The sequence below is a fragment of the Anomaloglossus baeobatrachus genome, chromosome 5, assembly GCF_048569485.1.
Source record: "Anomaloglossus baeobatrachus isolate aAnoBae1 chromosome 5, aAnoBae1.hap1, whole genome shotgun sequence".
Lineage (NCBI taxonomy): Eukaryota > Metazoa > Chordata > Amphibia > Anura > Aromobatidae > Anomaloglossus > Anomaloglossus baeobatrachus.
The window spans coordinates 365577455-365604225 of record NC_134357.1 but is presented as its reverse complement, the minus strand read 5'-3'; positions in this window follow the sequence as shown (position 1 = coordinate 365604225).

Here is a 26771-nt window from a genome sequence, read left to right as displayed (position 1 = left end):
CAGATCACTCCAGCTGCTTGCCTCCTGTGAACTATGGGCCCTAACTGTGGCTACGTGGCTGCGGCTTTTGGGTGTTGTGGTGTGGGCTTTGAGGGCCCCACACCGGCAGGTTTAGCAAGGAAAGGTGGATCTATCCCCGCTCCGGGATCTGCCGCCCGTTTGGGCCTGGTACTCCCTAGCAGTCTCCTTACTTCCCACTCCGTGCTCTCTCTTTAGCTGAAGATGGATTTCGGGTAGCACTCCTAGGTGACCGTTCTCCCCCGTCGGTAGCCACTGCGCGGGTGCTGTTAGACTGCAACAGCCCCAGGGGTCTGCTCTCCTCTGAGCTCCCTGGACTCTGCACTCAACCGGCTCACTGCTCCTCCTCTCCTGTTCTTGCCTACGCCACCTAGCAACCAGGCTCTCCACCACACCCCTTGAGTGGAGATGGAGGCGTTTTACCCCCTCCACTATTCCAGTGGAGGTGAAGGCTTTGCCCCCTCCTGGGATCCCCAGGGGTCCTCCCAAAGGTACATGTGTGAGACCTGATCACTATGCGCCTGTGTAGTCACACCTTGGTCAGCCTTCTGGATTACCTGTATTGTACTGTCCCCAGCATGGGTGCAGTACTCAGTGGTGCCTGACCAGGTCAGGGGCGCCACATTCCCCCTTAGTTATCACCAGCACGTCCTCGGGCTGCAAGACAACATTTTAAAATGCATAAAACATTAAAACATGGTAAAACATTTAAAACCACCAGGTACCATACATCACCACCCTCCACCCACAAGTCCGTTAACCCACCCAAACCCTTTCAGGAGGCAGGTCACCGGTCCTTTTGGTAACCAGATCTGGGCCATCTACTTCCTCAGACCTTTCCTCCAATCTGCCTCTCCCGTTGGCCGCGCCTTCAGCCACTTCTGGCAGGATGTAGAGGCGGCTTTCATGGTCTGGTGGTCTTCAGGGCATACCTGGCCTGGTGGATCCGCGCCTTCAGCCTCTTCTGGCAGGATGTAGAGGCGGCCTCCACAGTTGGTGCTGACCAGGTACCCTCTTTGTGGTGGAGAGCCAGGCCCCATAAACAGGCATGCTCTCTGGTTGCAGGTAAGCCAAGGCCCCATAATGGACGTGCTCCCTGGTTGCAGACGAGCCAAGCCCCTAAACAGGCTGGCTTTGGTGGTAGTGCCTCTGGTGTAACTATTTACACTGCGAGAGTTTGTGGCTATAGCCAGTTCATAGCCTTAAGGTTCATTTCTCACATTAGTTCATGTGGGCACATGCTTAAACTTATAAACGTTGCAAACTGGTCAAAACTGTAACTTGCTGTACTTCTTTCTTTACTTTACATAGATTCCTCCTTACCAGGGCTTGGGCCTGTAGGGCTGCGGCACCTGTTGTTTTCTCCATCTCTGTCTTTTCCTTCTTCTTCTGTATCTGTTTCTTTTTCTGTTGAGACAGCAGGTTCACTGTAAGGATTGCTGGAACATGGTGCAACATCCAATGCATACCATCCTCTTTCTCCTTGATGCATTGTGAATTCCACTGTATCTCCCATCTGTAAGTTCCTTCCTGGATGTCCTCTGGGCAAATGGGCTCTAACGTCTCTTCTATTAACAAAGATGCCTTCTTTTATACCAGGAGCTACTATGAAACCATATCCACTCTTCAAACTGAAATCCTCTACTACACCACGACAAAGTGGACCTCTAACCTGGGATTTGGCCCTTCTCAGGAACCGTTTCTCTTCCAAGTCTCTGGCCATGACTTCGTCTTTCTGCTCTGGAGACTGCGGTGCAGGGGAAAGCTTGGTTCTGCTACGGCGCCGTGTCTTGCGGACTGGATTCTGCGGGGTACAGCTTACAAGCTCCCAGGTGAGGCTTCTGGACAAATCTTCCTCAGTGGAGGGTGTCGGGCTCTCTTCATCCCAGCGGGAATATGGCAACATCTCTGGCTCGGGGTATGAATCCACTGCTGATGGTTCCGGAGTCAGCTTCTCAGCCTTCTGGCCTCCCCTCCCCCTTAGTTCTTCTGAACACTCCTGTCGTGGCAGTGCTGGGGATGGACTTTCATCAGCAGGCCCGGGCGGGGGACTCTTTGGCGTGGCCGCTGCAGGAGTCGCCTTGGGGGTATGCGGAGGGAGCAGATACCGGTCCACCATCTCCTGTGGGAACTTGGCTTCCAGGTCAGCCTTCAGTCTCCAGTATTCGGGGTCCGCACCTATCAGGGACTTCCTAGCAGGGACTTCTTTAGACTGGGGAGCGGTGTCTGCTCTGGCCTTGCAGGCCGGGGTAAACAATGGTACGTCTGTCTTGTCTTGGCGGGCCGCGCCCTGTATGGCGGCGGCCTGGTCTTGGCGGGCCGCACCCTGCATGGCGGCGGCCTGAATTGGCGTCGCAGCTGCGATGAGATCTGTGCAGGCTGGGCTGGGCGTCGCTGCAGCGACCGGAGCTTGGCGGGCCGCACCTGGCGTGGCTGCGGCCTGGTTCAGCGTCTCACTTGCGGCGCGGACGAGCGTCGCTGCTGCGGTGGGGTCTTGGCGGGCCGGGCCTAGCAAGGCGGCGGCCTGGGTCAGCGTCACACCCGCGGCATGGATGAGGGTCGCGGTGGCAGCCGGATCTTTGCGGGCCGGACTGGGCGTTGCTGCAGGGACCGGGTCTCGGTGGGCCGAGCAGGGCATCGCTGCGGCGGCCTGGGCTTGGCGGGCTGCACCTGGCGTGGCTGCGGCCTGCTTCAGCGTCGCCGCGCCGGACGCCTCTTCAGGGACCGCGGGCATGGCAGCAGGGATCGGGGCACTCGCGCTGGCAGGGGCAACACTGGACTCACCCATCGTTGGCAGCATCGGGGTCTGAGTCGTCACCGCCCGGTCTGGCACTCGGCGCGCGGCTCTCCCCTCATAGGCCCGAACCGCCGCGGTCATTTCCAGAAACTCCGCACGTCCCTCTCTGATCTGCCTTCCGACCCTGGCCTCCAGTTGATCGCAGAACTCGGCAAGCTCCCGACACCACCAGGCAGTGGAGCCTGGCTCTGGGTCTCTGTGTTCAGACGCCATCTCCTCTAACAGCAGGCTTCTGGCTCCCTTTCTGTCCCGACGTCTCTGAACGCTTCCGCTCTCTTCACTGGCGAGGTCAGGACTCTGCAGGGGATCTCTGGGTAGCCACACCTCTTCGTGGGCGGTAACTTCTCCCAGCGCGGGCTGCTGTTGTTTTTCAGCGCGCTTTTCATGGTGGCAATATGGCGGCGCTTCCAATTTTTCAAGCGGACCGCCCAGGCACATGGTCACCTGTCTGAACAGGTCTAGTCCTTATCCTGTTCGTGACGCCAGATGTGAAGCCCCGCATGTGCAGTGTCGGTGCATTACCTTCAGGGACTCCACTTGGATGGAACAGTCTGGTCTTTGTCACAGGTAGGAAATCTTCTATTTGTCGTGACGCCACTCTCAGTATTGCGGTCAGTGGGGACCGCCACTGCAGATTAAGGGATGCCTGGAGCTGATGGTGGGTGCAGTCGGTTGTAGTAGCCTCCTGAGAGTGAGGCAAGCCCCAGGGCCCTGTGTAGGTGTGTAGAACCACAAGGCGCAGAATAACTCCACACAAGCAGGATGTCTTTCAGGGGTTTTACTCACAGAAGGTGGCAGAGTGAGTAACCCGGGCGTAGCTGGGATGAACCAGGCTGGAACCAGGTATCCTTCGGGCTGACTGATGAGGGTGACTACCGACTCGCCTTCCTTAGCCCTTGGTGGTTTGGGGTAACCCCGACTTTTAGTCCCTATGGGGGTCACCCAGGGAAGTAACTGCTCCCCTCGTTTGGTTGCCGTTTGCTTGTCGCCTGGACCAGATCACTCCAGCTGCTTGCCTCCTGTGAACTATGGGCCCTAACTGTGGCTACGTGGCTGCGGCTTTTGGGTGTTGTGGTGTGGGCTTTGAGGGCCCCACACCGGCAGGTTTAGCAAGGAAAGGTGGATCTATCCCCGCTCCGGGATCTGCCGCCCGTTTGGGCCTGGTACTCCCTAGCAGTCTCCTTACTTCCCACTCCGTGCTCTCTCTTTAGCTGAAGATGGATTTCGGGTAGCACTCCTAGGTGACCGTTCTCCCCCGTCGGTAGCCACTGCGCAGGCGCTGTTAGACTGCAACAGCCCCAGGGGTCTGCTCTCCTCTGAGCTCCCTGGACTCTGCACTCAACCGGCTCACTGCTCCTCCTCTCCTGTTCTTGCCTACGCCACCTAGCAACCAGGCTCTCTTACCACACCCCTTGAGAGGAGATGGAGGCTTTTGGCCCCCTCCACTATTCCAGTGAAGGTGAAGGCTTTTCCCCCTCCTGGGATCCCCAGGGGTCCTCTCATAGGTACATGTGTGAGACCTGATCACTATGCGCCTGTGTAGTCACACCTCGGTCAGCCTTCTGGATTACCTGTATTGTACTGTCCCCAGCATGGGTGCAGTACTCAGTGGTGCCTGACCAGGTCAGGGGCGCCACAGTATCAGCTCACGTGAGCCGCGGGAGTGCGAGTGCTGGCTCTGCTAGAACGGCTCCTGACATCGGAGATGAGTATGAGCTATTTTATTTTCATGGGGCCAAACGTAGAATACGAAGGGGTTGTCCCAGTAGTAAACAACCACTTTGAAGTTAATGGTTCTGTAAGGGGAATGCCTGAATTCTGCTTATTGTTTTCGGATTCCCACAAAAGCTCTTAACAAAGACATTCATGAATGAAAAATGTGACATAAACCGTGGCCTTAATTGTAGCGCAGGTACCATTCTGATCGCTGTAACTGATAACTGTAGCACCCCTGAGGTACCAGGTGCCACAAATGTAACCCTGTCGAAACACAAACCCCGGAATACCCGTGCCAACACACAAGCCCAACACCAAACTGGGAGACTAGTAACAGGTACAAGGGGAGGGCACTGATTGGATAATAGCCACCTAACCTGAGGTAGAGACCCAGCGAGGGAGAGGGGCCAGTGGTCAGTTGGAAAAGGCAGGAGGAAGTGGTGTGCACTCAGTTAGAAGAGAGAGAGAAGGAAGTAAAGGAGTGGAGGAGAGGAGTGGTAGTAGAAAGTACTGAAGCTGACCTGAAGAACAACCGGAGTGCTGTAAAAAGAGAGAGTGACTGTGGAGTATGGAACCAGGACTCCAGGCAGTGTGGGTTACCTGTGTAAGCATCAGGCTCCAGGAACAACAGAGGGCCTGTGGAAGTCTGGAACCAAGGCTCACAGGACTCAGCACAAGGCGGGGTGCAGACCCTAGGACAGCGGGACACTTTATGGTCAGCTGTTATCTCTGCCGGGCGAGAAGATATCCACGGTCCATCGCCAACCCAAAAAGTCTGAAGCACAAGTAGCAAAGAGGGGATTGGGGACTGAACCCCTTAAATAGTCCAGGCTGCCTACAATAGGACCAAGACAGTAACGGAGGGGTTCCCAAGCATCTCTAGGCCACGGGAGCCCATCAACAACAAGTGTGCACGGAGGACAGCCAACTCAGGTCACAGCTGGCACGGAGAACAAGGGGAGAGGATACACCTGGGATCGGTACCCGCGGGTTCAGGTACCACCACAGCAAAGTAAAGGCAAGTGGAAACTGCAATACTGGTGTGGACTGTGTTCTTGATCACCCCGTACACACACATTGACTGTTTCTCACTACAATCCCTATCATCCACTGCTGGGGTCCAGCCCTGCTTGTGAAGGGCCCAAAACACTTAAGCTGCACAACTCGATCAGCCCCAGCAGGACCCTGCAGCGGGGGCTCCAAGTGGCGTAGTCGACGAAAACTATTTTATTTAAACCCCTTTTTATTTCGGACCGACCCCTGGGGTCATGGGATCGGGCATCGGCCGCGACCACGACTCCCCTGAGTGTCACACATGCCCGGGACCGAGTACCCCACAGCACTGGGGCGTCACATAAGATTACAAGTTCATCCGGTATATGTGAACCGAATCAAAGCTTACACACATGGATTATCCATGTCAATGCTATATGTCCTGAAGAAGGGGGCTGCAAACCTCTGAAATGGGTAGACTTGAACCTGGCAATTTCAATAAAGACATGGAATAATTTACATGTTTTTGTATTGAATAAGTATGATAAGCATGGCGAGACACCTGATTTATCTACGCATGGAAAAAAACAGATAGCTAATTTGGAGCAACATAGCTAGAAATGCAAATGCTGAGGGTTTGTAAACGCTTGGAAGATATAGTCTTCATGCGCCACCTAGTGGCTGGATATACACTATGTAAGATCTGCCTTTATTAGAGTCTAAATTTAACCCATAATTTTAGATGCTTTACAGTTTTATGAAATCTGTTCATACTCTTCATATAGTTATATCTGTGCAACCTCAACAATGACCGCTGTAGTAGAGCCAGATTTTGGCATTGCCGCTACCCAAACCCCTCAGTCTGACAACATCAAACTTAGGCTCTGTTCATGTGTTCAGTTGTCAGTTGTTTATAATGGATGTGTCGCGGGCGGAGGGTTGGGAACGCCGCTCGCCTGGGGATCGCTGGCGCTCGGGTCCGGTGCTTCTGTTCCTCGGTGGCTCGAGCACGGGGCCGGACCCGGGGGCTCGAGCAGCGCCTCCTCGCCCACGAGTGAAAAGGGGGAGGTTTATGGGGGGATGTCGGTCGTGACGCCACCCATGGGTTGTGGTGATGGTGGGCACCACCGCTGCTGGTGACGGGTAATCCCGGGAGCGATGGCGGAGAGCAGCTGAGGTATTGACCCCTCCGTGGGTAGGGGCTGTTGGTCCCGGGGCCCTAGTTGGGGAGTAGGGGAGGTAGGAAGGAGGGTATAGGTGCAGGTGCCGGTGCGGGGAGGCAGCGTGGGCGCAGGTGCAACGTTGTGATGCAGCGCGGTTGCCGGATGGCACTGTTGTACTCACTTAGACACAGAAGGACAGAGTCTCTGTAAACCAAACGGCTGGATGGACGGGGCCCACAGCCGGCTGCGGTGTTCTCACTCACCCCGGATGGGTTGATGGTGGCTGTTGTTTCCTGCACCTATGTATGTGTATTTGACTCCTATGGCTTCCCACGGGTAGTTCGCTCCCCGGCGTGTACGTGTCGGGAGAGCCTGATTGCCCGCAGGTGCTGGCCCTTGGATCTCTGGCCCTTGGCAGTGGGTCTTATCCGGACGGGTGGGGCTGTTGCCTTCTGACAGGACTTGGTTGGGAATGAACCCCTGAGGTCCAGACCGCAATCAGAGAATTTGCCCTGTTCGGCGGCTCCTAGCGTAGTCGGGGTCTGAGTACCCTGCCTTGGTGCTTGGCTTCAATCTGCTGCCCGGTTCGGTACTGGCGGGCCACCGCCCGACTCCGGTCCTACGGTTCCACTGACCTCCACCAACTCCTGCAGACGGCCACCACCGTCTGCCGACCTTGCTGAACGTGCCTGGGCTCCAACCCAGACACCAACAGTTTTTACTCCTCTCACTTTCACTGTCTAACACAGTCTACTGTCTTTTCCCGCCTCCAGGCCTGTGAACTCCTCGGTGGGTGGGGTCAACCGCCTGGCTTCACCCCACCTGCTGTGGACATCAAGCCTGGAGGGTGGCAATAAGGGTTTGATTGACTGGTGTCACCTAACCAGGGGAGGGTGTGTGTGTGTGTGTGTGTGTGTGTGTGTGTGTGTGTGTGTGTGTTGTTATACTGTGACCCCTGGGGGTCCAGGGTGTCACAGATACAGTATTAAAAAATACTGGATGTTAGCGACAGAGCAAAGATGGATGCACACTCTGGCTTCCATTTTGCATATGTATTTGTTCCTTTTGTAATAGATCTTTTTTCCTACAGGTGTCTCTGAGCACCTCTAGTGTTCTTGGTATGCACATCTGGGCATGGATCTGTTCGTAAATGACTAGAGATAAGCGGACCTGTGAAAGTTCAGATTTGCTGGGATCAGCCAGGCTTCAGGTAAAGTTCAATTCGGACCCCGGACTTGACCTGAACTTGATCCAGGATCCTGAACCCCACTGGAAGTCATTGATTGGGCAGTTCGGCTCTCTGCCCACATACAGCCAGCCATAGACACAACACTTCCAGGGAAGGAAGAGGTATTTTTTTATTTTTAAGACCCTGAGGGTAAGAACAATGTTTTCGAATGCTGTGAGAGCCATTCAGAGACGGCAAGCGGCTCCCAGTGGGCCGAGCACCGAGCACACCCAAGCACCCCAATGCTTAATTGAGTGGTTAGTATTAGTGATGAGCGAGTATGCTTGTTACTACTCGGTACTCGCACGAGTATCACTGTACTCGGGCTACTCGGCGGGTACCGAGTAATTTTGCAATACTCGTGCTTTACTCGTGGTCTTCATTTCTGCATGTTGGCGCTCTTTTGAGAGCCAGCCCTCATGCAGGGATTGGCTGGCAGACCACTGCAATGCCACAGCCCTGTTAGTTGTGGAACTGCAGTGATTGGCCGGCCTGCACAGCGTGACCGAGCCTTTATACCGGCCGGCGCGCTGTGCTCTGTACACAGCCATCTCATATTCCCTGCTTTCCACGCCCACAGGCGCCTATGATTGGTTGCAGTGAGACACGCCCCCACGCTGAGTGACAGGTGTCACACTGCACCCAATCACAGCAGCCGGTGGGCGGGTCTATACTGTGCAGTAAAATAAATAAATAAATAATTAAAAAAAACGGCGTGCGGTCCCCCCAATTTTAATACCAGCCAGATAAAGCCATACAGCTGAAGGCTGGTATTCTCAGGATGGGGAGCTCCACGTTATGGGGAGCCCCCCACCCTAACAATATCAGTCAGCAGCTGCCCAGAATTGCCGCATACATTATATGCGACAGTTCTGGGGCTGTACCCGGCTCTTCCCGATTTACCCTAGTGCGTTGGCAAATCGGGGTAATAAGGAGTTAATGGCAGCCCATAGCTGCCACTAAATCCTAGATTAATCATGTCAGGCGTCTCCCCAAGATTCCTTCCATGATTAATCTGTAAATTACAGTTAAAAAACACACACACCCGAAAAATCCTTTATTAGAAATAAAAAACACTAACAAAGTCCCTCATTACCAATTTATTAACCCCGACAAACCCTCCATGTCCGGCGTACTCCACGGACTCCGGCGTCGCGTCCAGCTCTGCTGCATGGAAGTGACAGGAGCTGCAGAAGACACCGCCGCTCCGGTCACCTCCACGCAGCTAATGAAGGGAATAGCGCGATCAGCTGCTGTCAGTCAGGTAACTCCCGGCCACCGCTGGATCCAGCGGTGGCCGCGATTAACCTCAGTGACAGCAGCTGATCGCTATACTCACCTCAGTTGGTGCATGGAGCTGACTGGAGCGGCTGTGAGTAGCGCGATCAGCTGAGCTGTCACTGAGGTTACCCGCGGCCACCGCTGCATCCACCGCTGGATCCAGGTAACCTCAGTGACAGCTCAGCTGATCGCTATACTCATCTCATTAGTTGCGTGGAGGTGACCGGAGCGGCGGTGTCTTCTGCAGCTCCTGTCACTTCCATCCTGAGAATACCAGCCTTCAGCCGTATGGCTTTATCTGGCTGGTATTAAAATTGGGGGGACCGCACGCCGTTTTTTTTAATTATTTAATTATTTATTTCACTGCACAGTATACACACACCGGCTGCTGTGATTGGGTGCAGTGAGACAGCTGTCACTCAGTGTGGGAGCGTGTCTCACTGCAACCAATCATAGGCGCCGAAAAGCAGGAAAGCAGGGAATAGGAGATTGATTAATGAGCGGCCGGCTTTTTCAAAAGAGGAAAAGCCACCGGAGTTTGAACAGCTGTGCAGCGCCGCGGCAGTGATCGGGGAACGGTAAGTAAGAGAGAGGGGGGGGAACTGACCGACAGACTGTGAGAGGGGGACAGACAAGACAGAGAGAGACAGACCGACGGACTGAGGGAGATAGAATAAAAAAAAAAATGACCGACATCGCTAGTAAAAAGCACAAAACGTGCGTTTTGGACATCGGAGTGCCACACAAGGTTTTCATGTAAAATCTTTCATGTATTAATCTCAAAAAGTAACATACACCAGCTCTATCTCACTATTGGGTATGTGCCCTTAACATTTCCGCCATGAAAATTCATTTTGGTGTCATTTTGGAAGGTTTTCTGGTGAGTCCGTAAAAATGGCGTAAAACTCGGACAAAATTGTTCAGAGCTGTGACTTTTGAGTGATAAATGCTTCAAGGGGTCTTCCCCATGCTGATGCCATGTCATTTGAGCACTCTTCTGAGACTTTTGTGACATTTTTAGGGTTTCTACATGCTGCCGGGGGGTCATTTCACAAAAATACTCGGGTCTCCCATAGGATAACATTGGGCTCGGTGCTCGGGCCGAGTACACGAGTATCTTGGGATGCTCGGCCCGAGCTTCGAGCACCCGAGCTTTTTAGTACTCGCTCATCACTAGTTAGTATATGTAGATCACCCGAAATCCGAACTCGGATAATGATTTTTTTTATAAAGTTCATGTTCATTACGAACCCCAAACTTTACAGCTCGTGTTCTCTCATCTGAACAAATGACATAAATTAACATCCGTACTGATCCGATTCCCATAGGTTTCAATGATAAAAAAAAAAAAGTTTTATTGGGCAGGAAAAAAAAGTTGTGCAGACTACATTTTTTGATCCAGCTGAAAATTAGGTGTCAGATGGATTATAATCAGTCATTTCTGTTCTCATTCAAGTAAATGGATCATTTTAATTTTTTTGTCTTCCCAAAATGGATTAAAAAAAAGGATATGCCTACTGTAGGTGTGAACAGAACCTAAGGTAGCCTAATGGTATTATTCTTATGAGGCGGAAAAACTGTAAAGAAAATGGATCAATTGTGCAGATTCTACATTGATCTCATGTCGATTTATGTTACAGATTTTCATAAATTTCTTTCTTTGCAATATATAGCGTGAAATCACAGGAAAATCTGCAACAAATGCCCTCAGAAGAGTTTTGCACAGTAAAAATAATCCATACTGGATTTTTCCGACACACTTATGTCCCATATGGATGTACCCAGAGGATTGTGAAGAGCCATAATACAGACCTATGATGGCCACCTTCCATTACTGGACCTCCAGGAACATTAAACTGCGGTAAAGCAGTAAATTCCATTACCCAGAGTTAGAAACCTAATTATAGAAGCTTCACGAGCACAGAGTAGGAATAACACCGTATCTGCCAACATTTTCCTACTTCTGAAGGGAAATGAGTGAGTAATGGAAGCTCAGGTTACAGCGTACATTTTTTTTCTGGGAGAAATGTCTACATGTTTTTTCTAGGCTAAAATAAAAAATAAGCATATAAGGGAAAACATAGCCTCTTCATAAACAGAACTGCGTTAAAGAGACAGGTAAGGCTGCTTTCACACATCTGTTTTTTGCCATCAGGCACAATCCAGCAAAAACCTGAAAAAACGGATCCGGCGTCTGTTGCCGCCAGATCTGGTTTTTCCCCCATAGACTTGTATTAGCGCCAGATTGTGCCAGATAGCTTTGCGTTCCATCAGGCATTCACCGGATCCGGAAAACTTTGCTTGTCCGGCGGCCGGATGGAACGCTGAGGGGAACGTTTTTTTGTCTTCAGCAAAAAAAATATATCTTGACGGATCCAGCGCCATACGGCGTGTTTTATAATAGAAGCCTATAGATGCCGGATCCAACAAACTGCAGCAAAAAAAAACAGATACGGCTACCGGATCCGGTTTTTTGAACTGAGTATGCTCAGTATCACAACGGATCCATCAAAAAACTGAAGGAACTGATGGAAAAAACTGATGCAACTGATCCGTTTTTCCGCTGGATTCGTCGCATCAGTTTTTTCGGCGGATCGTGCCTGATGCCAAAAAACTGATGTGTAAAAGCAGCCTAATGGGTGCTTTACACGCTGCGACATCGCTAGCGATAACTAGCGATGTCGTGCGCAATAGCACCCGCCCCCGTCGTTCGTGTGACATTTGGTGATCGCTGCCATAGCGAACATTATCGCTACGTCAGCGTCACACACACATACCTTGTCAGCGACGTGGCTGTGACCGCCGAACAATCCCTCCCTCAAGGGGGAGGTGTGTTTGGCGTCATAGCGACGTCACAGCAACGTCACACGGCAGCCATCCAACAGAAAAGGAGGGGCGGAAGTGATCGGATGGAACATGCCGCCCACCTCCTTCCTTCCTCATTGTCGGTGGATGGCAGATAAGGAGATATTCGTCGTTCCTGCGGTGTCACACATAGTGATGTGTGCTGCCGCAGGAACGACGAACAACATCGTACCTGCAGCAGCAACGATATTATGAAAAGGAGCAACGTGTCAACGAGCAACGATTTTTGACGCTTTTGCGAATATTGATCGTCGCACCTTGGTGTCACACACAACGATATCGCTATCGGCGCCGGATATGCGTCACTAACAACGTGACCCCGACGATATATCGTTAGCCATATCGCAGCGTGTAAAGCACCCTTAAGGCTGTGTGCGAACAGTGCGTTTTTGTCACAAATCTGCGTGTCTATCCTTATGCCAGTAAAGTCAATGAGAATTCCTTTTTTCCTTGCAGATTTGGTGCAGAAAATAATCTGCAGCATGTCAATTATTGGTGCGTTTTTATTGCATTTTTTAGACCTTCCAGCCATTCACTTCATTAAGAAAAACATATGGACAAAAACACATGTGTTTTTGGTGCATTTTTCTGCCAGAAGATGCAGATTTCATGCAGAATATTTCTGCACCAAATCTGCAACATGCGCACATAGTCTAAAGAGTTCAGAATAAACAGTGCTGGGTATGGAGAGACAAAGTTGTTTGTTTATTTGTAGAAGAGCAAAATCAGGAATTTTAGAGGACACCAGATCAAAAAACATTCTTGGAGGTGTTTTGCATTTCCTGAAATGGTTAGAGAAGTTTTTTAAAATTTTGGAAGGTTTTTTTTGTTTGTTTGTTTTTTCCCTAAAGCGTTTTTGTCGCCTTTTGATTGGACAATGTTTGGAGCGTTTTCCATCCAAGACTTTTCTTCAAAGTAACACACTCTTACTACTTTCCCACCAGACATGGGGGAAAAAAACCTTTCTCAAGCATTTTTGAGCACTTTTTAATGTTTTCTTTTCTTTTATTTTTTTAAGAGCATACGCATTACAAAATCAAAACCTCAAATCTCTTAATGTGCACATAGCCCAAGGCTTCAAGCCATGGCACAGGGAAAATATCTATGGCGCTCTTTAAATCCCCGGAATGAAAATTATCTCTCCCACAGAAGGATGAATGCCGGGCCTCTTTTGACATCACTTAGAGGTATTTACCAAATAAACCAATGTCTGACCTGGCTTTTTCCTCTTGGAGTTGAGCTAATCTGATACTTTTTTCCTACAACATTGCCTTTAACATCCCCTGACGAAGGACTCTGGAAGCCGAAACACGTGTAGGGTGTTTTGACTGTGGTGACCATTTATTATATGCTACGAGGGTATGTTGCCTTATACTACTTTCTGTGGTCTCAGTGTAATCTCTATGGGGATTCCCTGCAATTGAAATGGGGGTTAGATTGGCTATTTACTAATATAAGCCTTGACCTACAGTATAGACCAAAAATTTGGACACACCTTCTCATTCAAAGAGTTTTCTTTATTTTCATGACTCTGAAAATTGTAGATTCACATTGAAGGCATCAAAACTATGAATTAACACATGTGGAATGAAATACTTAACAAAAAAGTGTGAAACAACTGAAAATATGTCTTATATTCTAGGTTCTTCAAAGTAGCCACCTTTTGCTTTGATTACTGCTTTGCACACTCTTGGCATTCTCTTGATGAGCTTCAAGAGGTAGTCACCGGAAATGGTTTTCCAACAGTCTTGAAGGAGTTTCCAGAGATGCTTAGCACTTGTTGGCCCTTTTGCCTTCACTCTGCGGTCCAGCTCACCCCAAACCATCTCGATTGGGTTCAGGTCTGGTGACTGTGGAGGCCAGGTCATCTGGTGTAGCACCCTATCACTCTCCTTCTTAGTCAAATAGCCCTTACACAGCCTGGAGGTGTGTTTGGGATCATTGTCCTGTTGAGAAATAAATGATAGTCCAACTAAACACAAACTGGATGGAATAGCATGCCACTGCAAGATGCTGTGGTAGCCATACTGATTCAGTATGCCTTCAATTTTGAATAAATCCCCAACAGTGTCACCAGCAAGGCACCCCCACACCATCACACCTCCTCCTCCATGCTTCACGGTGGGAACCAGGCATGTAGAGTCCATCCGTGTACCTTTTCTGCTTCGCACAAAGACACGGTGGTTGGATCCAAAGATCTCAAATTTGGACTCATCAGACCAAAGCACAGATTTCCACTGGTCTAATGTCCATTCCTTGTGTTCTTTAGCCCAAACAAGTCTCTTCTGCTTGTTGCCTGTCCTTAGCAGTGGTTTCCTAGCAGCTATTTTACCATGAAGGTCTGCTGCAGAAAGTCTCCTCTTAACAGTTGTTCTAGAAATGAAAAGGTGTGTCCAAACTTTTGGTCTGTTCTGTATATAATGTATCAATTCATAAAAATAGACAAGAGACTGGGATCACATTAAAAATCTAAAGTATTGTTACATATGCTCATGCTGCAGTTAGATAAACATACACTTTCACACCTTTTTAAAACTCTTTGAATGAGGTGTGTCCAAACCTTTGGTCTGCACTGTATACACACACACACACATTTTTTATATATATATATATATATATATATATATATATATATATATATATATATATATATACGGTGTACATATATATGATGTTCCACCATGAACTTGTTGTATTTAAAATTATTTATATTGTATTTAATAAAAAAAACCTTTTTAATACCTGTTAACATTGGGCATTTGATCGTTATTTTCTTTTGTTGTACTACGTGTTTTTCATGATTTTTCCCCAAAATTGATTGTCCATACATGTTGTCATATTCGACGACAACTCTAAGGCTATGTGCCCACGAGACTCTGTATCTGCGGATTTTTCTGCATCAAAATCCGCAGCTTTCCCCCGGAATCCGCACCTTTTCATAGGTGCGGATTTTGTGCGGATTTGACGCGGATATTGTTGCGGATTTTGCGATTTTTTTTAATTCAATTGAATAGGCAAAATCCGCACGAAAATCCGCAACAATAATTGACATGCTGCAGATTTTTCCGCACGAAAATCCGCACGATTTCCACTGCGGAAAAATCCGCAGCATGGGCACAGCATTTCCCAAAGCCATAGAAATGGCTGGGGAGTAGCTGTGCTGCAGATTTCTGGAAAATCAGCGGCTTTTCTGCGAGAAATCCGCGGCAAAATCCGCGCATTTTCCGCAGCGTGGGCACATAGCCTAAGCCTATGTGCCCACGGGACTCTGTATCTGCGGATTTTTCTGCAGCTAAATCCGCAGCATTCCCCCGGAATCCGCACCTTTTCATAGGTGCTGATTTTGTGCGGATTTGTCGCGGATTTCGTTGCGGATTATGCGATTTTTTTTACATTCAATTGAATAGGCAAAATCCGCAGATAAAGCCGCAACAATAATTGACATGCTGCAGATTTTTCCGCACGGAAATCCGCATGATTTCCGCTGCGGAAAAATCCGCAGCGTGGGCACAGCATTTCCCAAATGCCATAGAAATGGCTGGGGAGTAGCTGTGCTGCAGATTTCTGAAAAATCCGTGGCATTTCTGCGAGAAATCCGCTGCAAAATCTGCGCATTTTCCGCAGCGTGGGCACATAGCCTGATATCTTTAAATAAGATTTAGTCACATTAGTTGATTTAATAATGCATGTAGCTCTACTGCAATTTTTCACCTATGACTTGGCCTTTAAGTCTCCTTACACTAGAAGGCGATCTCCATAAGGAGACGTAGTACTCCTAGACTTGAATTCTTGTGTCATACACCACCGAGCCCTGAACTAGGCACAACATAAAAAAATAAATATGGCCACATCACAGATAAACCTGACTAAACACTGTTTTATAGAAGTCTTTTTTATGACAGATATTATACAGGTCTGTATAGCTGACCATGAACATTTCTGTTCCACTACTGTATGGAGTCCCCGCCTTCCCCCTGTTCCTGTTCACACATTTCCAGTGATATAAGGGCAACAACAACTTGTTTCCGAGGTTTTGCCTGTCTATAAAACAGCAGCTGCATGTACATGACACAACGCTGATGAAAGATCAAAGATTTCCTGTTTTCACTTAAAAGAACAAATAAGTTATACATTTTCCTTATAAAAATTGGAGCAAAAAACGGCATGTAGCAGGAATAAAGATTCATGATAAATGAACATGTAATTTATTGGCAAGAGGCTGCCAGATATGTAAAGCACCACTTATTTTGTAAAACAATAGGATTGGGATAGAGTGTGAATAATCTCTCTATGGTTAGTGTCAGACGAGAAGAGTGTTAAAGAGGGTCAAAAAAGATAATTAGTTGTAGTCTAATACATAAAGTTGTGTGTGTGTGTGTGTGTGTGTGTGTGTGTGTCCACTAAAGGCATCTGCACCGTCGTATTTACAATCACGAAATTTTGCACAGACACCTCATTTGACTCAGGGAATGCGGGAATGTCATAGACTATGTTTTCAGGGGAAAATGTAACCCCGTGTTTTACCGTTACTCACCAAAAACCTACTTACATTAAAGTCAATGGAGCTTGGAGCTACAGGTCATTAATAAGAGTTGTGATTGGTTGCTATAGGCAATGGAGTACATTCTTAGTATAAGACAGCTTATGTGTGAGGTAATATGATGTCAGTGGAGAGACGGATAGAGAGACAGAGAGAGAGAGAGAGACAGACCGAAAGAGACAGTCACACAGAGAAAGACAGAAACACAGAGAGAGACCGAGGCAGACAGGGAGAAAGACAGCCAGAGAGAGACAGACAAAGAGACTGACAGAGAGACATACAGAGACAGAGTGAGAGAGGCAGAGAGAAAGAGAGGGCGACAGAAAGAAAAAGAGATGGTTAGAGAGATGAATAGAGAGAGCCAATAGAAACAGAGAGACAGAGATGGATATTGAGAGAGACAAAGAAGACAGAGAGAGACACAGACAGAGATGGATAGAGACAGACAGAGATGGATAGAGACAGACAAAGACAGATAGAGAGAGGGAGACAGACAGAGAAGGAGAGAGTGGGAGAGAGACACTTATTTACTATCTCGGACAACGCCGGGTACTACAGCTAGTAAGGCTATGAAGTCTGAAGGTCACGTCTCACTAAGCGACATCGCTGCTGAGTCACGGGTTTTGTGACGCAACAGCGATCTTGCTAGCGATGTTGCTGTGTGTGACATCCAGCAATGACCTGGCCCCTGCTGTGAGGTCGCCGGTCGTTGCTGAATGTTCTGGACCATTTTCTTCAAAGGCAATGTCTCGCTGGGCAGGACACATCGCTGTGTTTGACACTGTGTGACAGGGTCCCAATGACAGCAGAGATCATTATACAGGTCGCTACTGCGACCTGTATCGTTACTGAGTCGTTGGTAAGGTCTGACTGTGTGACATCTCACCAGCGACCTCAAAGCGACTTACCAGCGATCCTTATCAGGAAGTATCGTTGTCTGGATCGCTGGTAAGTCGTTGTGTGTGACTGGGCCTTTAGTCTGTCATTAAAGGGACTGTCTGGTCTTAATCTACAAGTCTGCAGTCACTCTACGTGTCACTCTACTGCAGACTTGTGAATTCTCACATGCAGCGTGGAGTGCAAGCTGTAAGGATTCTCCGGTGGCAGCACCTCCCAGGGAGTCATTTGACCTCAAGCATGTGATTTGCATACTTCTGGACGCATTACAACTAGACTGTATCTTGCCTTGCTCAAACACTTGCATTGAGAGTGGCCAGATATAGTCTAGTTGGCATGTGATTGCCCTGATCTGATCACATCCTGAAGCCCAGAGCAAAATGTATAATAGGGGCCCTAGACATTACAAACGCAGGTGTCTGCTTATGTGGTCTTTGGGCCATTTTTAGTTACAGTCCTGAATATATACTATTCTCTACTAGTAAATAGCAAATCTACTCAATGTGCATCAAACTTGTCAAATTTTTAGGAATTCACTGAACCCGGTGAATTTTAATAATTTGTGAATTGCCTAAAATACCTTTCGCCAGTGTACACATTGCAGAAGATTGGAACAACAAGACAACAAAAAAAAGACTAATATGACCTTGAGAAAAGCTGGGCAGGCTTCCCCATAATTTGTTGAAGCTATCACATAACATCACATGGTATGGCCCTGGGAATCATAGCCTGTATAAAATCAAAAGCAAGGAATGCAGCAGCTTTTTTTGTGGTGAATCTGGATAGCAAGAGGATGTCACAGTTCACAGCTCAGGTATAGAAGAAGGGAATTTTGTTTACTTACCGTAAATTCCTTTTCTTCTAGCTCCTATTGGGAGACCCAGACAATTGGTATATAGCTTCTGCCTCCGGAGGCCACACAAAGTATTACACTTTAAAAAGTGTAACCCCTCCCCTCTGCCTATACACCCTCCCGTGCATCACGGGCTCCTCAGTTTTGGTGCAAAAGCAGGAAGGAGGAAACTTATAAATTGGTCTAAGGTAAATTCAAGCCGAAGGATGTTCGGAGAACTGAAAACCATGAACCAAAAGAACGATTCAACATGAACAACATGTGTACACAAAAGAACAACCAGCCCGAAGGGCACAGGGGCGGGTGCTGGGTCTCCCAATAGGAGCTAGAAGAAAAGGAATTTACAGTAAGTAAACAAAATTCCCTTCTTCTTTGTCGCTCCATTGGGAGACCCAGACAATTGGGACATCCAAAAGCAGTCCCTGGGTGGGTAAAAGAATACCTCGATAAAAAAGAGACGAAGACGACCCCCTCTTACAAGGTGGGCAACCGCCGCCTGAAGGACTCGCCTACCTAGACTGGCGTCTGCCGAAGCATAGGTATGCACCTGATAGTGTTTCGTGAAAGTGTGCAGACTAGACCACGTAGCTGCCTGACACACCTGCTGAGCCGTAGCCCGGTGCCGCAATGCCCAGGACGCACCCACGGCTCTGGTAGAATGGGCTTTCAGCCCCAAAGGAAGCGGAAGCCCAGAAGAACGGTAGGCTTCAAGAATCGGTTCCTTGATCCACCGAGCCAAGGTTGACTCGGAAGCCTGCGAACCCTTACGCTGGCCAGCGACAAGGACAAAGAGCGCATCTGAACAGCGCAGGGGCGCCGTGCGAGACACGTAGAACCGGAGTGCTCTCACCAAATCTAATGAGTGTAAATCCTTTTCACACTGGTGAACTGGATTATGGCAAAATGAAGGTAAGGAGATATCCTGATTGAGATGAAAAGGGGATACCACCTTAGGGAGAAATTCCGGGACCGGACGCAGAACCACCTTATCCTGGTGAAAAACCAGGAAGGGGGCTTTGCATGACAGCGCTGCCAGCTCCGACACTCTACGGAGCGATGTAACTGCCACTAGAAATGCCACCTTCTGCGAAAGACGTGATAAAGAGACATCCCGCAGCGGCTCGAAAGGTGGTTTCTGAAGAGCCGTTAGTACCCTGTTAAGGTCCCAGGGTTCCAGCGGACGCTTGTAAGGTGGGACTATGTGGCAAACTCCCTGCAGGAACGTGCGGACCTGCGGAAGCCTGGCTAGACGCTTTTGAAAAAATACGGATAGCGCCGATACTTGTCCCTTGAGAGAGCCGAGTGACAAACCCTTGTCCATTCCGGATTGAAGGAATGAAAGAAAAGTGGGTAAGGCAAAAGGCCAGGGAGCAAAACCATTATCAGAGCACCAGGATAAGAAGATCCTCCAAGACCTGTGATAGATCTTGGCGGACGTTGGTTTCCTGGCCTGTCTCATGGTGGCAATGACATCTTGAGATAACCCTGAGGACGCTAGGAGCCAGGACTCAATGGCCACACAGTCAGGTTGAGGGCCACAGAATTCAGATGGAAAAACGGCCCTTGTGACAGCAAGTCTGGGAGCGCCCACGGTTGACCCACCGTGAGATGCCACAGATCCGGGTACCACGACCTCCTCGGCCAATATGGAGCGACGAGAATGGCGCGACGACAGTCGGACCTGATTTTGCGCAGCACTCTGGGCAGCATCGCCAGAGGAGGAAATACATAAGGCAGTCGAAACTGTGACCAATCCTGAACTAATGCGTCCGCCGCCAGAGCTCTGTGATCTTGAGACCGTGCCATGAATGCCGGGACTTTGTTGTTGTGCTGTGACGCCATGAGATCGACGTCCGGCGTTCCCCAGCGGCGACAGATCTCTCGAAACACGTCTGGGTGAAGAGACCATTCCCCCGCGTCCATGCCCTGACGACTGAAAAAATCTGCTTCCCAGTTTTCTACGCCCGGGATGTGAACTGCGGAGATGGTGGAAGCTGTGGATTCCACCCACTGCAGAATCCGTCGGACTTCCTGGAAGGCTTGACGACTGCGAGTGCCGCCTTGGTGGTTGATGTATGCGACGGCACTGGCGTTGTCCGACTGGATATGGATCTGCCTGCCCTCCAGCCACCGATGAAAAGCCAATAGGGCTAGATACACTGCCCTGATCTCCAGAATATTGATCTGAAGGGATGACTCTATCGGAGTCCAGGTTCCCTGAGCCCTGTGGTGGAGAAAAACCGCCCCCCACCCTGACAGGCTCGCGTCCGTGGTGACCACAGCCCAGGTTGGGGGTAGGAAGGATTTTCCCTGCGACAGAGAGTTGGGAAGGAGCCACCACTGAAGTGACGTCTTGGTTGCAAGGGAAAGAGACGTTCCTGTCGAGGGAAGACGACCTCCTGTCCCATTTGCGGAGAATGTCCCACTGGAGTGGCCGCAGATGGAATTGCGCGAAGGGCACTGCCTCCATCGCTGCCACCATCTTCCCCAGGAAGTGCATGAGGCGCCTCAAGGGGTGTCACTGACCCCGAAGAAGAGATTGCACCCCCGCTTGCAGAGAAAGCTGTTTGTCCAGCGGTAGCTTGACTACCGCTGACTGAGTATGAAACTCCATCCCGAGGTAAGTCAGTGATTGGGTCGGTGTCAACTTGGATTTTGGGAAGTTGATGATCCACCCGAACTGCCGGAGCGTCGCCAGAGCGACGGTAAGGCTGTTTTGACACGCCATCTGAGAAGGTGCCCTGACTAGAAGATCGTCTAAGTAGGGAATCACCGAGTGGCCCTGAGAGTGTAGGACCGCCACAACGGATGCCATGACCTTGGTGAACACCAATGGGGCTGTCGCCAGGCCGAAAGGCAATGCCACGAACTGAAGGTGTTCGTCCCCGATGGCGAAACGCAAAAAGCGTTGATGTTCGGGTGCGATTGGCACATGGAGATAAGCATCCTTGATGTCGATCGATGCTAGGAAGTCTCCTTGTGACATCGATGCGATGACCGAGCGGAGAGATTCCATCCGAAACCGTCTGGTGCTCACATGTCTGTTGAGTAGTTTGAGGTCCAGAACGGGACGGAATGAACCGTCCTGAGAATGCATGAGTGGATGTGTGCCTCCTTCCACACAAAGCATAAAACTGAGGAGCCTGTGATGCACGGGAGGGTGTATAAGCAGAGGGGAGGGGTTACACTTTTTAAAGTGTAATACTTTGTGTGGCCTCCGGAGGCAGAAGCTATACACCAATTGTCTGGGTCTCCCAATGGAGCGACAAAGAAATAGGCAGAGAAAGCCATTAAACACTGAATAATGTGTAACAGCAGAGCACTGTAGAGCGGTTACCATCAACAGTCATATTGGTTGAGGTTACTTGGACATTACTAAGGCTGTGTCTATATTAAAAAAAAAAACAAAAAAACAACTTAGCACGGAATCACTGTTCAAACTAAGTACATGAGCTTGGTTTACCATTAGTGTCGCCAAACATTTTAAGTACACCTTCCCACCTGCTTGTTTTCCATCTCCTCCCATCTCCAGTTGTATGAAGCCAGAGCTGTCAATCAAAGAAGAAGGGAGGTTGGAGATAGAAGGAAAACAAGCAGGTGGGACCTTGCAGTGAAATATACGCGATGATCCCCCCGAGGTCCTGTACTTGGGTTTGAACAGTTATTCTGTGCTGTTTGAGTCTCTTTAAGGTCAGAGTCACACTTGCGAGAGACTTGCATCGCATCACCTGGCACGGCTGCACACTCTCCTGACAGGAATGGGTCGGCTGCATGTATTTCTATGCAGCTGAGTGGCTCATGTCCGGAGGGCGGCAGGCCGTGCTGGGTGATGCGATGCAAGACTCGCGTGAGTCTCTCGCAAGTGTGACTCTGGCCTAAAAACCATGGAATGGGTTGGATAAAGTCCTAGGAGATTTCAGAGTAGAAAAAAAAATGCTTTTTCAGGAAAATCGCAGGCGTTGCAGTGCTGTTGACTCACCTTAAATGAAATTTTTGTGAAAAATTCAGGGAAGCAGGAGTAGTCAAATTTACATAGATTCGCTAATCACTAACCACTGTTATCTTGATTAATGAAAATTGGTTTTCTGAAATATTTCAACAATCTCTTTTATAAACTGGGGAGTAGCGGGAGTTATAGAAAATCAATACTCATTAACTGAAATTATACAGCGGCAATGTGACCTGCAGTTCAGGACAACAGAGGTTTGTGCTGATCACGGGCTGCGCTCCTCTCTAGGGATGAAGACCACTTGGGAATCTGATTATAAACAGTCACTCAATACCATATCTCACCCCGGACCGCTGCAGAGCTGACCTCTGAGGTTTCCCAGAGAAAGGTCTTCAAGGTCAAGTCATCCATCATCTGACCCTGGAATGAAGGTCATCTCTGTTCCTTATCAGTAACTTTCACAGAACCTCTAAAGCCTGGAGTTGTAGAGAAGCCTTGACGTGAAAAGAATCATATATGTGAAAAGTAATGTTCAGCTGCAGAAAGGTAAATTAATGTGATACCTTCTGCCCAGTCACTTACCACTTCCATATGGTCCAGGCGCCACATAGTCTAGAGCTACAAACAGGATTTATTGCAAGCCCAAATGCTATACATTAAAATGCATTGGATTTAAAGGAGCAGCTTTTTTTTAATTTTACTGAAATGTATGCACTGTATTTAGGGTAAGAAAAAAAAAATACATATATATATATATATATATATATATATATATAATTTTGCATTGTTTGCATTTTTTGCAATATTTTGCACATTCAAATTGGATGTGATCTATGGTTGTATATCAACTGGTAGGAGCTCAGAAAAGAAGGTAAAGAAGGGAATTTTGTTTACTTACCGTAAATTCCTTTTCTTCTAGCTCCAATTGGGAGACCCAGACAATTGGGTGTATAGCTTCTGCCTCCGGAGGCCACACAAAGTATTACACTAAAAGTGTAAAGCCCCTCCCCTTCTGCCTATACACCCCCCGTGCATCACGGGCTCCTCAGTTTTGGTGCAAAAGCAAGAAGGAGGAAAAGTTATAAATTGGTTTAAAGTAAATTCAATCCGAAGGAATTTCGGAGAACTGAAACCATTCAACATGACAACATGTGTACACAAAGAACAACAGCCCGAAGGGAACAGGGGCGGGTGCTGGGTCTCCCAATTGGAGCTAGAAGAAAAGGAATTTACGGTAAGTAAACAAAATTCCCTTCTTCTTTGTCGCTCCATTGGGAGACCCAGACAATTGGGACGTCCAAAAGCAGTCACTGGGTGGGTAAAATAATACCTCGTAATAGAGCCGTAAAACGGCCCTTTCCTACAGGTGGGCAACCGCCGCCTGAAGGACTCGCCTACCTAGGCTGGCATCCGCCGAAGCATAGGTATACACCTGATAGTGTTTCGTGAAAGTGTGCAGGCTCGACCAGGTAGCAGCCTGACACACCTGCTGAGCCGTAGCCTGGTGCCGCAAAGCCCAGGACGCACCCACGGCTCTGGTAGAATGGGCTTTCAGCCCTGAGGGAACCGGAAGCCCAGAAGATCGGTAAGCTTCGAGAATTGGTTCCTTGATCCACCGAGCCAGGGTTGATTTGGAAGCTTGTGACCCTTTACGCTGGCCAGCGACAAGGACAAAGAGTGCATCCGAGCGGCGCAGGGGCGTCGTACGGGAAATGTAGAGTCTGAGTGCTCTCACCAGATCTAACAAGTGCAAATCCTTTTCACACTGGTGAACAGGATGAGGACAAAAAGAGGGTAAGGAGATATCCTGATTGAGATGAAAGGGGGATACCACCTTAGGGAGAAATTCCGGAACCGGACGCAGAACCACCTTGTCCTGGTGAAACACCAGGAAAGGGGCTTTGCATGACAGCGCTGCTAGCTCAGACACTCTCCGAAGTGATGTGACTGCTACTAGGAAGACCACTTTCTGTGAAAGGCGTGAGAGAGAAATATCCTTCATTGGCTCGAAAGGTGGTTTCTGAAGCGCCATCAGCACCCTGTTCAGATCCCAGGGTTCTAACGGCCGCTTGTAAGGAGGGACTATGTGACAAACCCCCTGCAGGAACGTGCGTACCTGTGGAAGTCTAGCCAGGCGCTTCTGAAAAAACACAGAGAGCGCTGAGACTTGTCCCTTAAGAGAGCCGAGCGACAACCCTTTTTCCAATCCGGATTGAAGGAAGGAAAGAAAAGTGGGCAAGGCAAATGGCCAGGGAGAAAACCCCTGATCAGAGCACCAAGATAGGAATATCCTCCACGTCCTGTGGTAGATCTTGGCGGACGTTGGTTTCCTAGCCTGTCTCATAGTGGCAATGACCTCTTGAGATAACCCTGAAGACGCTAGGATCCAGGACTCAATGGCCACACAGTCAGGTTGAGGGCCGCAGAATTCAGATGGAAAAACGGCCCTTGAGACAGCAAGTCTGGTCGGTCTGGTAGTGCCCACGGTTGACCCACCGTGAGATGCCACAGATCTGGGTACCACGACCTCCTTGGCCAGTCTGGAGCGACGAGGATGGCGCGGCGGCAGTCGGACCTGATCTTGCGTAACACTCTGGGCAACAGTGCCAGAGGAGGAAACACATAAGGGAGTTGAAACTGCGACCAATCCTGAACTAAGGCGTCTGCCGCCAGAGCTCTGTGATCTTGAGACCGTGCCATGAATGTCGGGACCTTGTTGTTGTGCCGTGACGCCATTAGGTCGACGTCCGGCATCCCCCAGCGGCAACAGATCTCCTGAAACACGTCCGGGTGAAGGGACCATTCCCCTGCGTCCATGCCCTGGCGACTGAGAAAGTCTGCTTCCCAGTTTTCTACGCCCGGGATGTGAACTGCGGATATGGTGGAGGCCGTGGCTTCCACCCACATCAGAATCCGCCGGACTTCCTGGAAGGCTTGCCGACTGCGTGTTCCTCCCTGGTGGTTGATGTATGCAACCGCTGTGGAGTTGTCCGACTGAATTCGGATCTGCTTGCCTTCCAGCCACGGCTGGAACGCCTTTAGGGCAAGATACACTGCCCTTATCTCCAGAACATTGATCTGAAGGGAGGACTCTGTCGGAGTCCAGGTTCCCTGAGCCCTGTGGTGGAGAAAGACTGCTCCCCACCCTGACAGGCTCGCGTCCGTCGTGACCACAGCCCATGACGGGGGAAGGAAGGATTTCCCCTTCGACAGAGAAGTGGGGAGAAGCCACCACTGAAGGGAAGCCTTGGCTGCCCGTGAAAGGGAGACGTTCCTGTCGAAGGACGTCGACTTCCTGTCCCATTTGCGGAGAATGTCCCATTGAAGAGGACGCAGATGAAACTGCGCAAAAGGAACTGCCTCCATTGCTGCTACCATCTTCCCTAGGAAGTGCATGAGGCGCCTCAGGGGGTGTGACTGGCCTTGAAGGAGAGATTGCACCCCTGTCTGTAGTGAACGCTGTTTGTCCAGCGGAAGCTTCACTATCGCTGAGAGAGTATGAAACTCCATGCCAAGATATGTCAGTGATTGGGCCAGTGTCAGATTTGACTTTGGAAAATTGATGATCCACCCGAAACTCTGGAGAGTCTCCAGAGCAATGTTCAGGCTGTGTTGGCATGCCACTTGAGAGGGTGCCTTGACAAGCAGATCGTCTAAGTAAGGGATCACCGAATGTCCCTGAGAGTGTAGGACTGCTACCACTGCTGCTATGACCTTGGTGAAGACCCGTGGGGCTGTCGCCAGGCCGAAAGGCAGTGCCACGAACTGAAGGTGTTCGTCCCCTATGGTGAAGCGCAGGAAGCGCTGATGCTCTGGTGCAATCGGTACGTGGAGATAAGCATCTTTGATGTCGATTGATGCCAGGAAGTCTCCTTGGGACATTGAGGCGATGACGGAGCGGAGCGATTCCATCCGGAACCGCCTGGTTTTTACGTGTTTGTTGAGCAGTTTTAGGTCCAGAACAGGACGGAAGGATCCGTCCTTTTTCGGCACCACAAACAGGTTGGAGTAAAAACCGTGACCCTGTTGCTGAAGAGGAACAGGGATCACCACTCCTTCCGCCTTCAGAGTGCACACCGCCTGAAGAAGAGCATCGGCTCTCTCGGGGGGCGGAGATGTTCTGAAAAATCGAGTCGGAGGACGAGAGCTGAACTCTATCCTGTAACCGTGGGATAGAATGTCTCTCACCCATCGGTCTTTTACCTGTGGCAGCCAGGCGTCGCAAAAGCGGGAAAGCCTGCCACCGACCGAGGATGCGGTGTGCGGAGGCCGAAGGTCATGAGGAGGCCGCTTTGGGAGCGGTTCCTCCGGTGGTCTTTTTAGGACGTGACTTAGACCGCCATGAATCGGAGTTCCTCTGATCCTTCTGAGGCCTTTTGGACGAGGAGAACTGAGACCTGCCCGCGGGCCGAAAGGACCGAAACCTCGATTGTACCTTCCGTGGTTGAGGTCTGTTAGGTTTGGACTGGGG